Consider the following 10,000-nt stretch of genomic DNA (forward strand, 5'->3'; position numbering starts at 1 on the left):
CATTCATGGTTTTACTGGTAGTTATTGTAATATATAACATAAATTAAATCTAAGGTATAATACACATATATACATATACATACATATATATACAATAATATATATATATATGTGTATTGTATATATACATACATATATATAAAATACATATATATGTGTATATATACAGTATATGCATATACATATATAAACAATATACACATATATACAGTATATATGTATGTATGTGTGTATGTGCGTTGTGCGTTGATTCAGATCAATCCTCAAGCATCGATGTTACATTGACTTTTACCATGTGAGTGAAAAGAAGTTTTTTTTTTTTTTATGATGAGCTTAAAATTCCATAAAATTTCCTACAACGCGTTTAGAGGACACTGATGTGGATTCATTCACAATCAAAAGACAAGAATTTTAGAGCAGCACCTCGTTCGTTAATGGCGCTGAAGTCAACGTACCATTATCATTTTCATGATTTATCACTGATCATTTTCACCACCGTCTGATCCCCACGTTTTCCAAAATTTGACACTGGTGATTCCCTCTGCATTGCGCAGACAAACAGAGTTGGCCCAGGCATCCCTTCTATTTTACATTTATTTTCCTACACATATTCCTCTATTCTAAGCCCTTTGTTGTGTGTGCAGGCTTATATTTACTACCTTAATCATAGTCTCTGAACTTCACTTTCAACTTTCCTCCCTTTCAAAGCATTTTCCCACTCCTTCATTGTTCTCTTCAGCTTCTATTTGCTGCCATATGCTGCTATTATACCTTAAGTAAATATCGGATATTTCACCCTCCAATCTATCCTCTTCTTCCACAAACTTGTACCTTCATCGGCTCTCGTACTAACCTCTCTTCTCCCCATCAATATAAACATCCAAACGATATTTACTCTAATGCAAGTTTTACTTTCATCATCATTATAGTTCAAATTGCTCTTGACGAACCACCCTGTGGACACAACTGTTTCGTAAACGTCACTTGGGGCAAGCACCTATAATTTTGTCTAGTATCGTGTCCTTGAGAAAAAAAAAAAACAATCATACCTCTTAACTTTTATACCAAGGATATTGTACTCCTACAGGAGTGGACTGCTTGTCTTCCCATTTGTTGTTGTGCATCATTTTTCTAATCAGGGCATAACTTGTACAGTACAGTACACCCCGCTTAGCCGCACGAGTAAATACTGTATTCATGACACAGAATATCACTCACTATTAAAACCTTTGGTTCCTCTTTCTTCAGCTTTTATTTGCTTCCTTACATTTTCAAGTGTCTCTTCAACAACCGGTCAAGTCTTTCATCAGTCATTCCTCTCCTTTATATTAATATCTGCAATCAACAACCTTAGAAATTCTTACTCTATTTGCAAAAACTGCAATCTCTTCAGGCAGCATACCTTCATTTTTTTTTTTTTTTTTTTACGAGGTTCTTTTGCTCAGTCACGTTTTTTCTTTTTTTGCTTTCGCGTCTTTTTAGAATAAATAAATTCTAAAACAGTTTATCTGTTGGTTTCTCTCTGGTTTCCCTACTCTCCCTCTTGCGTTCCTGTCCCGGAGTCCCCTAGCTGTCGTACAGCATTGTATTAAGCTTCCCTTCTTCACTAAAACCCCTGCTTTATCATTTAACCATACATTCCGTTTCTTATAAAGCTCATCCTTATTAACCTGTTCTGTTTTCAAAACAGGCCCTGCTGTTCCCCCACCCCGCCTCCGCCCCAGCAGCCCTGTCCTTCAAACTTTCCAACTCCTGATTAAAGCCTATTCAGTGTTTCTCCTGCCCACTATTCATCCAACCTTCTCTTGTATATATAAAATACATTCATGGCTCATTCTGAGCGCTTTTCTTCCAGTAAAAAATTTTTTCTATTTTTACATTTATTATAAATGATTCATGACTAGACACATCTCTTCTACTCTTCCTAGCATTTACCTTTGCGCACAAAAAAAGTATTAAGTCTTTTTTTTTCCTTATCGCATCCTATGCCTCGATATATCTCTAACCTCTTCTTTTCCTTGTATTTACTTTGCACACAAACAAAAGCGTATCTAGCTTTTTTATTCCTCATCGCATCCTCTTTTCCTAGTGTTCTGATGGATTTTGTTACTCTAAAATCACCATATCTATCAGTCAAGGCCGTTTAGAACAGATACCCACGAGTCCCTCCACTCTTTACTTCCAACCAATTCAAAACTAGCAACTACGCCACGTCCTTCCATATCACACCTTCGCGCTAAAGTCAACAGGCACAATCAACTTTTCCCTTCTGCAACACTAGCTAAGCAACAATTCATACTCTCCCTGAAACTTCCCTCGATTCTCTCTCTTTTCCATAACACGGTCACTGAATTCTTACATTCCTTGGAAAAGACATTGGTAATCTTTCACACGGCCCAAACATTTCCTAATACCAGAAGATCTTTTCCACCTTACATCACATCCATTACACTACTTGTTCTTCCTTCTCCGATACATTACTCTCTCCCTTCCATCATGGGTTTCGTTAACTGACATAACAGCCAGCTTCTTCGTCCTTGAAATTTCGGCTTTGACACATTTCTCGTCATTTGAACCACGTCCAAAAATCTTTCAGAAACTCAAGGTTGAATAGATTTTCTTCTTGCGCACTTCAGGAGCAATAAAGCTAGTTGTGGCCCAGGTGACCAGCCTCAGGTCACTGGGGACTTTCAGACCAAGCACGTGGGATGATGTTAATATTCTAATTTCAGGCATCCCACGAGAACAATATATGGTTATTATCATTTCTATGTTGACAGATACAATAATATATGATTACTGTTATATTTATATTATTTTGATCTTCAGATTAATGCGGGTTCAATGTCCGCGGCCGGCTGAGTAATGAAGTTAGAGGAATTTATTTCTGGTGATAGAAAATTTCTCCCTGTTACTATCACCATAGCTAAAAATGCTACTCGGGCCACTCAGTGTCTAAAATGAAATAATTATTAGGTTTATTACATGTTATCATTTCTATTACCATTACCTTTGACATTGCTATCACAACTGTCATTTTAATCACCATCTCCTTTAAAAGAAATGACATTCGTTATTGAAAACTAGTGTGTCCTCATCATTATTTGGAAAAATCCTTTCAAGAACATTTCTCCTTCTTTCAAGCTCTTCGTCTCCAGTTTTAGATCCTCTGAGACTCCACATATCTTAATTTCTCTTATATGGTTAAGATTTTATCTCCTAACTCCACAGAGGCTGTTAATGACAGCAATCGTCTTGATATCACTCTCGAGTCTTTATCAGAGCGAAAGTTATTAAAGTTACTGAACAGTTTTTCCTTTTGTAGATAATATGTTATCTAATTATGGCTAAGTTTTAAAGTCTGATGACAAGTAATGATAAAGTCTGTCGACTACTTCGTGTATATCTCTGACGAAGAGAAAGTTATCGCAGTGAATGAAAACGACCTTCTCCAAGTTTCTTTTATAAAAAAAATAATTACTTTGTACAGAATAATGACTCTGTACAAATGACTTTGTTCAAATAATTTACAGAAAAATCACTATGTATACATGACTTTAAACAGAGTAATGACTTTGTACAGAATTCCACAAATGTATATGTATATATATATATATATATATATATATATATATATATATATATATATATATATTATATATATGGTAGAACTATATATATATAGTAGCTCCGCGTAGAACTGTAGGGTAGCTATGACTTGACTTTTTCTACAGATTTTTGGTTGCTAATTATGAATTTACCTTTCATTTTTGGCGCTCGAGTCTAATTAACCTGTAATTAACCCCGAAGTCCATCCAACAAGGGGGTTTCCATACGCGATCTTCACAAGACAGAGCACGGCTACGTCTGTTTCGAACGGTTCATATCCCGCTCGGCAAGTGCAATAACTTGTTAACGTATGGGTACCCAACCCTCCCCCACCCCTGGGCCAGTACTAAACGCGGCGAAGGGACATTCCATTTGGCCGACAACAAACAGATGCACCGCCAGTATCAGAACCCCTAAAAGTGTAGAAAAACTAGTTGAAAAGGTAAAAATAGGCGCGGAGCTAATATATAGAATTAGCTATTATATATATATATATACACATATATATATAATACACACACACACACACACATATATATATATATATATATATATATATATATATATATATATATATATATATATATATATATATATATATATATATATATATATATATATATATCAAAAGCAAGGGTAGGCGACGACCAGCAAGACATCAGCGTGAGGGTGGACCAGGGAAACCAGTTAACTCTAACATATTTCTTTATTTCCAACGTTTCGTAATAATTTCTCTATTACATCATCGGGGATCTGTTGAATAATGAACAAATTATTCAAAAAGTTACTGTAATAGCTTTAAAGATCATTAGAAAAATATAAATAAAATTCACCAAATACAATACAGCTAAAAACACAACAGAACAAAAGACCGCTAAGTAACCTTAGGTGCAGAGAGCAAACGACAGAATGCTTATAGACAGAGTTAACTCAGGTACAGTTGAGTAGAGGAGGCTTGGGTATTTAACTGGGAGACTAGTTGTTTGATAAACAATGACTCGAGTATAGGCAATTCGTGAGGATTTGCTGTTTGGCCTATTATGCTGAAATCATTTCTTTCAATATGAGTTTTACAAATTTTAGAGTGAGCTCTGACATTAGAATGTTCTGGATTGGAGAGCCTACAACCAGTACGGGAGTCGATTCTGACCCTCAGTAACCTCCTCGTGGATGCGACATATGTCCCAGAGTTACACTTAGGGCAAGTATATTTATACACCACGTTAGAGGATAAAAAAGGACTTAATCGATCCTTGTAGTTAAAAAACGAACCTATTGTTGAAGGATTTTTGGGAATTAATTTTAAATTAATCACACCATAATGATTGTGGATAATTTGCATAAACCGTTTTCTAAAAGAGTCATCGTGTAAAAGGGGAAATTTGGCGTAAAAGTTTAATTTAAATAAAGTTTGCGGAAAGCAGATATTATCTTAAACTTTTTCCTGAACCAGATGCTGTTTTTAACAATTCTAGTCGAATATCTTTATTTTTTGTGACTAGTTTCGGAAACGTGAGTTCCTCCGTCACCGGCTAATCTAAAAAGAATTAATTACTTTCCTTTTTAAATCTCAATACAGCATAAACATTTGTGCATTTACTGATATAAAAAGTAAACAACAAAATCCTAAGCCAACAAACCAAAGCGAAAATAAGAAAATGAGAACTGGAGAGGAATTAACACTTAAAATCACGAAAAACTCAGGAAAGAAAGACAGGCACGTTGTGAAGACTAAAACCACGGCAACTCGACAAACCTTTCGTTTCAAAAAAAGAAAGGATTTGTCTCCTAAGGAGCACAGAGACTCGGCTACTCCTACCCGCAATTCTGCAGGTAAGAAATGACAAGGTCTCCACATTCACGGGGTCATATTCTTCAGCTGTTGACGAATGGCCCTAAACGATGGTTTGCTTAATGGTCTTTCATCCTAAGCGATCTTCCAATTTGTTCAGAGATCCAAACCCCGGATTATCTCATCGATATTCGCGGACCAGTGACAGATAACACTAGTACATCTAAACAACAGACGACTACAGCTGTTTGTATCTTGAACTTGAATGAATGTTGCATATTAGTCTTTTTTCTGGCTTTAAAGATTTTGCCGCTGACTATTTACACAATTAGACCTTTATATTTTAATTATGTTGTGTGCAGGTTTCAAATGACATGCAGATATTCCTTTCAAATGTAACTTTGTCCGATGATAGAGAAATATAAGTCTCCGGAACTAGTTGCATGAAATAAAGGCGATTTCCATTCAAGGGCTGGTTTTCATCTTCACTTTACACACACACACACATATACATATAACGTGTGTGTGTGTGTGTGTGTGTGTGTGTGTGTGTGTGTCTGTATGTTATGAGGGTGGCTATGTTTTCTCACCAAAAACAATATTCCACTTTGGAGGGGGTAGCTCCAAAGAGAAACAACCTTTCTTTAGGATGAGGCTGTTATACCAACTCCCTTAATTTGCTCCCAGCAGACACTAGTAATCGTTTTGAAACGAGTGAACTGGTTGACGGCAGGTCAGAAGGGATTCACGGACCTAGCAAGAATGATGAGAGTGCTTTACCACTCAGTCTCGACGTCCATTTGGCTAACTGCACCTTCCACTGGTGGGCAGCCAGGTTGCCCCATTTCTAAAACAAGTATATATATATATATATATATATATATATATATATATATATATATATATATATATAAACATTGAACATCTTCCCTTCAAAAAAAGTAGCTCCAGATTGAAATACTAACCAATAGTACTTCCACATTTATACTTTAACTGCTGAATCGCTGATGAAAACATTTGCAAATGACTTTCATAACTCTGACCTCTTCATATACCAACACAGAAGGCTCATCAGTAGTGCGTCGAACCTTGCCATGAACACTTGGTGATTTCATTATATCTTCGATATTATGACCCTAACTGTCTTTTACCTCTTTTGCACTGTATACCCATTATCCAGAACTTTCGGGTTTTTGCCCTCATCTCCTTCATAACACCTCCGAATTATACACTCTTTTTTCGCCCTATTGTCCTCCATTCTCTCCACATGCTCGAACCAACACAAAACACTCTTGAGAAATCCTTTCACCAAGGCTAGCCTGTTTACCATATCATCATGTCTCCTCTTTTTACACCTTTTCTGCTCTCTTTACAGCATACAGTACATGCTACATTAACAGATCATCTCAACAGTTTCAACCTTTTTCTTTCATTGTCATTAAGAATTCCCATTTACAGCTTCCATGAATGGATAATGTAAATAATACATTACCTCTCATTTACAGAATTAAAGCTAAACAGCTTTATTTCTATAAATGAGAGGTAATGTATTATTTACGTTATCCTTTCATGGAAGCTGTTACGGGTGCTCTGCTAATTTTCTTGCTCCAACTAATCTGTGATTCCCCTTTTCTCTCAAACCATCATTTGTACAGTAACTCACAAATACCCACGGTAACAACTGTTTCCAAATTTTTCCATTACCCAGACAATCATTGTTGCTCCATTCTGCCATTTTTCCCACTTCCATCATAAACATAACCTTACACTTTGCTTACTCGCACCTTTCTCCCCTTGCAAACACATTCAAATTGAATTGTTGCCATTGCTGTATTATCCGCAAACATCAGCTATTACACATTAGATTCATGACTCCTTTTCTTATGGCGTAACTTTACTGTCAAGTCTAATTTCCTAAACGATCTGACATGACGTCATGAATATGCAGTTCCTGTACATAGGATATGAAGAGTATTAATCTGAACAGAAATCCCCTCTAATTTCTTTTCTCTGACTTCTCACATCATTACATCCCTCAAGATATTCACACAATCATGGAAAAATAACACACTCGTGTCCCAGACTCACTTCTGCACCAAACTTATCGTTCCCCTGTCAAGTTATACTAGTAAAGGTTTTATTTCCATTATAACCATTGTGAACGACTCTCATAAACTTATCCTAGTCTACACCTTATAATATCAGGACCCTCTTCTTCTCTGATTATGCACTTTTCCAAGCCCATGTACACTACATACAGCCTTTTCCCTTTACTTTCAAATTTCTCACAAAATTACTTCATATTCGACACTCCACATAATCTGCTCTTTGTCTACGACCACGCCAATCTCCTGGAACAGCCCTTCAGCTTCTGACTTACTTTTTCTACTGGAATCTAACCATACAATTTTCATGGCACACAAAGTAAAGTTATTCCCTTAGAATTCTTTCACTCATCCCTGTCACCTTTTTCTGTTTACAATAGTACAGTTATTCACCTCAGTCATTCTTCTTTCATTCAGATATGCCATACAAACCCTCATCAGATACTGAATCACACCATCAACATTACTGCAACATATCAATTGCAATCATAACAACTACCGACGTCTTTTCTTTCTTCACCCTCTTAATTGCCCTCCTTACATCCTCAGCAGTTACTTTACAAGCATTCTTCAACCTCCATGAAGTTTTTGCTTATTTTCACCTTCTATACTTATTACTTGTCTTCCCTTTCTCTCCCAAATTCTTCATGACTACTCTATCCATGTTTTAGGATACTTGTATATGATAATCTCTTCTGCTATACAGTTGTACCTGGAATCATCATTTTTTCCCAAAACCGACTGATTTCCCAATCCCACTGCATACAGTTTTAATCTTTGTGTCATTAAATAGTCTTCTCCGTTCTTCCTTATTAAAACCATTCATCGTAACTGAATTCACAGCTACAGAGTCACCCATCCTTTTCAACTTATGTCTATTTTGAATTTTACTTCGATCAAAGAATGATCAAGTACACCTCCAGCTACTCCTCTTATCATTATATCTATCAAGGTACATTTCTGTACTAATACATAATCTAGACATTTTTTCTTAACAATTTTCACTTTCCTTAGTATGATGAATTTTCTTCATAAATCTTGTATTTTAAACATACAAGCCCATTTTCCAAAGCATTTTACAGCACTCTCTCCTTTCTCATGTACTCCAGGAGCCCCATACCCATAAACATTCCAAATCTCTTTCTCTCTCACTGACAGTTGCAGTTAAAACACTAACACAACCTCGTTTTCATATACCCCCAAGCTTAGGCAAGCACCGATTCAGCTCTTAAGAAGAAATGATTTCCACTATCATTATATTCCTGGTCAATATACACTTCATATTCAACGTTTTTCTGCTACACTCAATCTTAACCTCATCATCCCTGAACTAACGCAAATGTGCCATTTTGCCCATCCCCGAAGTCTTCACAGTACTAAAAGTATTGCCCAAGAAACAATCACTCTGTCTTTCCTATTTAGGCACACTGTGCCCTTTTACCTTTGCCTCACGAAGTGTTTATACATCTAGTTTTCTCAACAGTAAATCAACTGTCATACATTTCTTCCCCTCTGCGCCACATCCACGAACATTCGTAACCACCCCAAGATTTAATATTCTTTCACTTGCTACTTGTTTTGAAATATTAATGCAAGGTATGGGGGCTGCTAACCTTATGCCTCTTGTAAACTGGGGAATTTTATGCTGTGCGAAAGAGCAAAAATGCAATTACATTGTTTTTTGTAGTAGAAATCCAGAGTAAAAATCATAGCTGCCATTAGTTCTGGAAAAGAGACTCATCTTTCATTAAGGGGCATTCCTTTCCAGTGTTTGTGTGTGTGTGTGTGTGTGTGTGTGTGTGTGTGTGTGTCTGTCTCAATAGTTTAGTAAGTCAAGGGGTGACTTCACTCTTATTACCGAGGAAGGAGAGGTATCTTAATTTATTTCCCTTCTGGATCCTAGGTTTGTAGCGAAAAGTGTACCCAAAAGGTGTGAGAAGGTCTAATCGTGAAGAGGTCACTGAGGCATAAAGATACTAAGATACGAGAACGCCCACACACAAACACAGATTATATATATATATATATATATATATATATATATATATATATATATATATATATATATATATATGTGTGTGTGTGTACCTATATATATATATATATATATATATATATATATATATATATATATAATATGTATATAATATATATATATGTATATATATAATATATATATGTATATATGTATATATATATATATATGTATATAATATATATATGTATATATATATAATATATATATATATATATATATATATATATATATATATATATATATATATATATATATATATATATATATATATATATCTGTTTACAGTACATTATTATCTTTAGGTCAATATTTCCTATTTTTCCGAGATTTGCTTTAATAAAATATTTGATATGTGTACATGGAATAATAAGGTAAAATAAGAATTTTCACAATATCCATGAATCTGTTGTGGTGTGATGAAGACCATAGATGCAGGTGAAAAAGTCATTAGGGTAA

General features: G+C 35.3%; 1 protein-coding gene and 1 long non-coding RNA gene across 2 annotated transcripts in view; one reads left to right on the forward strand and one right to left on the reverse strand.

Moving 5' to 3' along the window:
- Positions 1–10,000, reverse strand: part of LOC136850558 (uncharacterized) — a 230,701-nt gene that overhangs the window by 144,456 nt on the left and 76,245 nt on the right. The window lies entirely within an intron of this gene.
- Positions 1–10,000, forward strand: part of AstC (Allatostatin C) — a 114,806-nt gene that overhangs the window by 1,472 nt on the left and 103,334 nt on the right. The window lies entirely within an intron of this gene.

The sequence above is a fragment of the Macrobrachium rosenbergii genome, chromosome 22 (genome assembly GCF_040412425.1).
Source record: "Macrobrachium rosenbergii isolate ZJJX-2024 chromosome 22, ASM4041242v1, whole genome shotgun sequence".
Lineage (NCBI taxonomy): Eukaryota > Metazoa > Arthropoda > Malacostraca > Decapoda > Palaemonidae > Macrobrachium > Macrobrachium rosenbergii.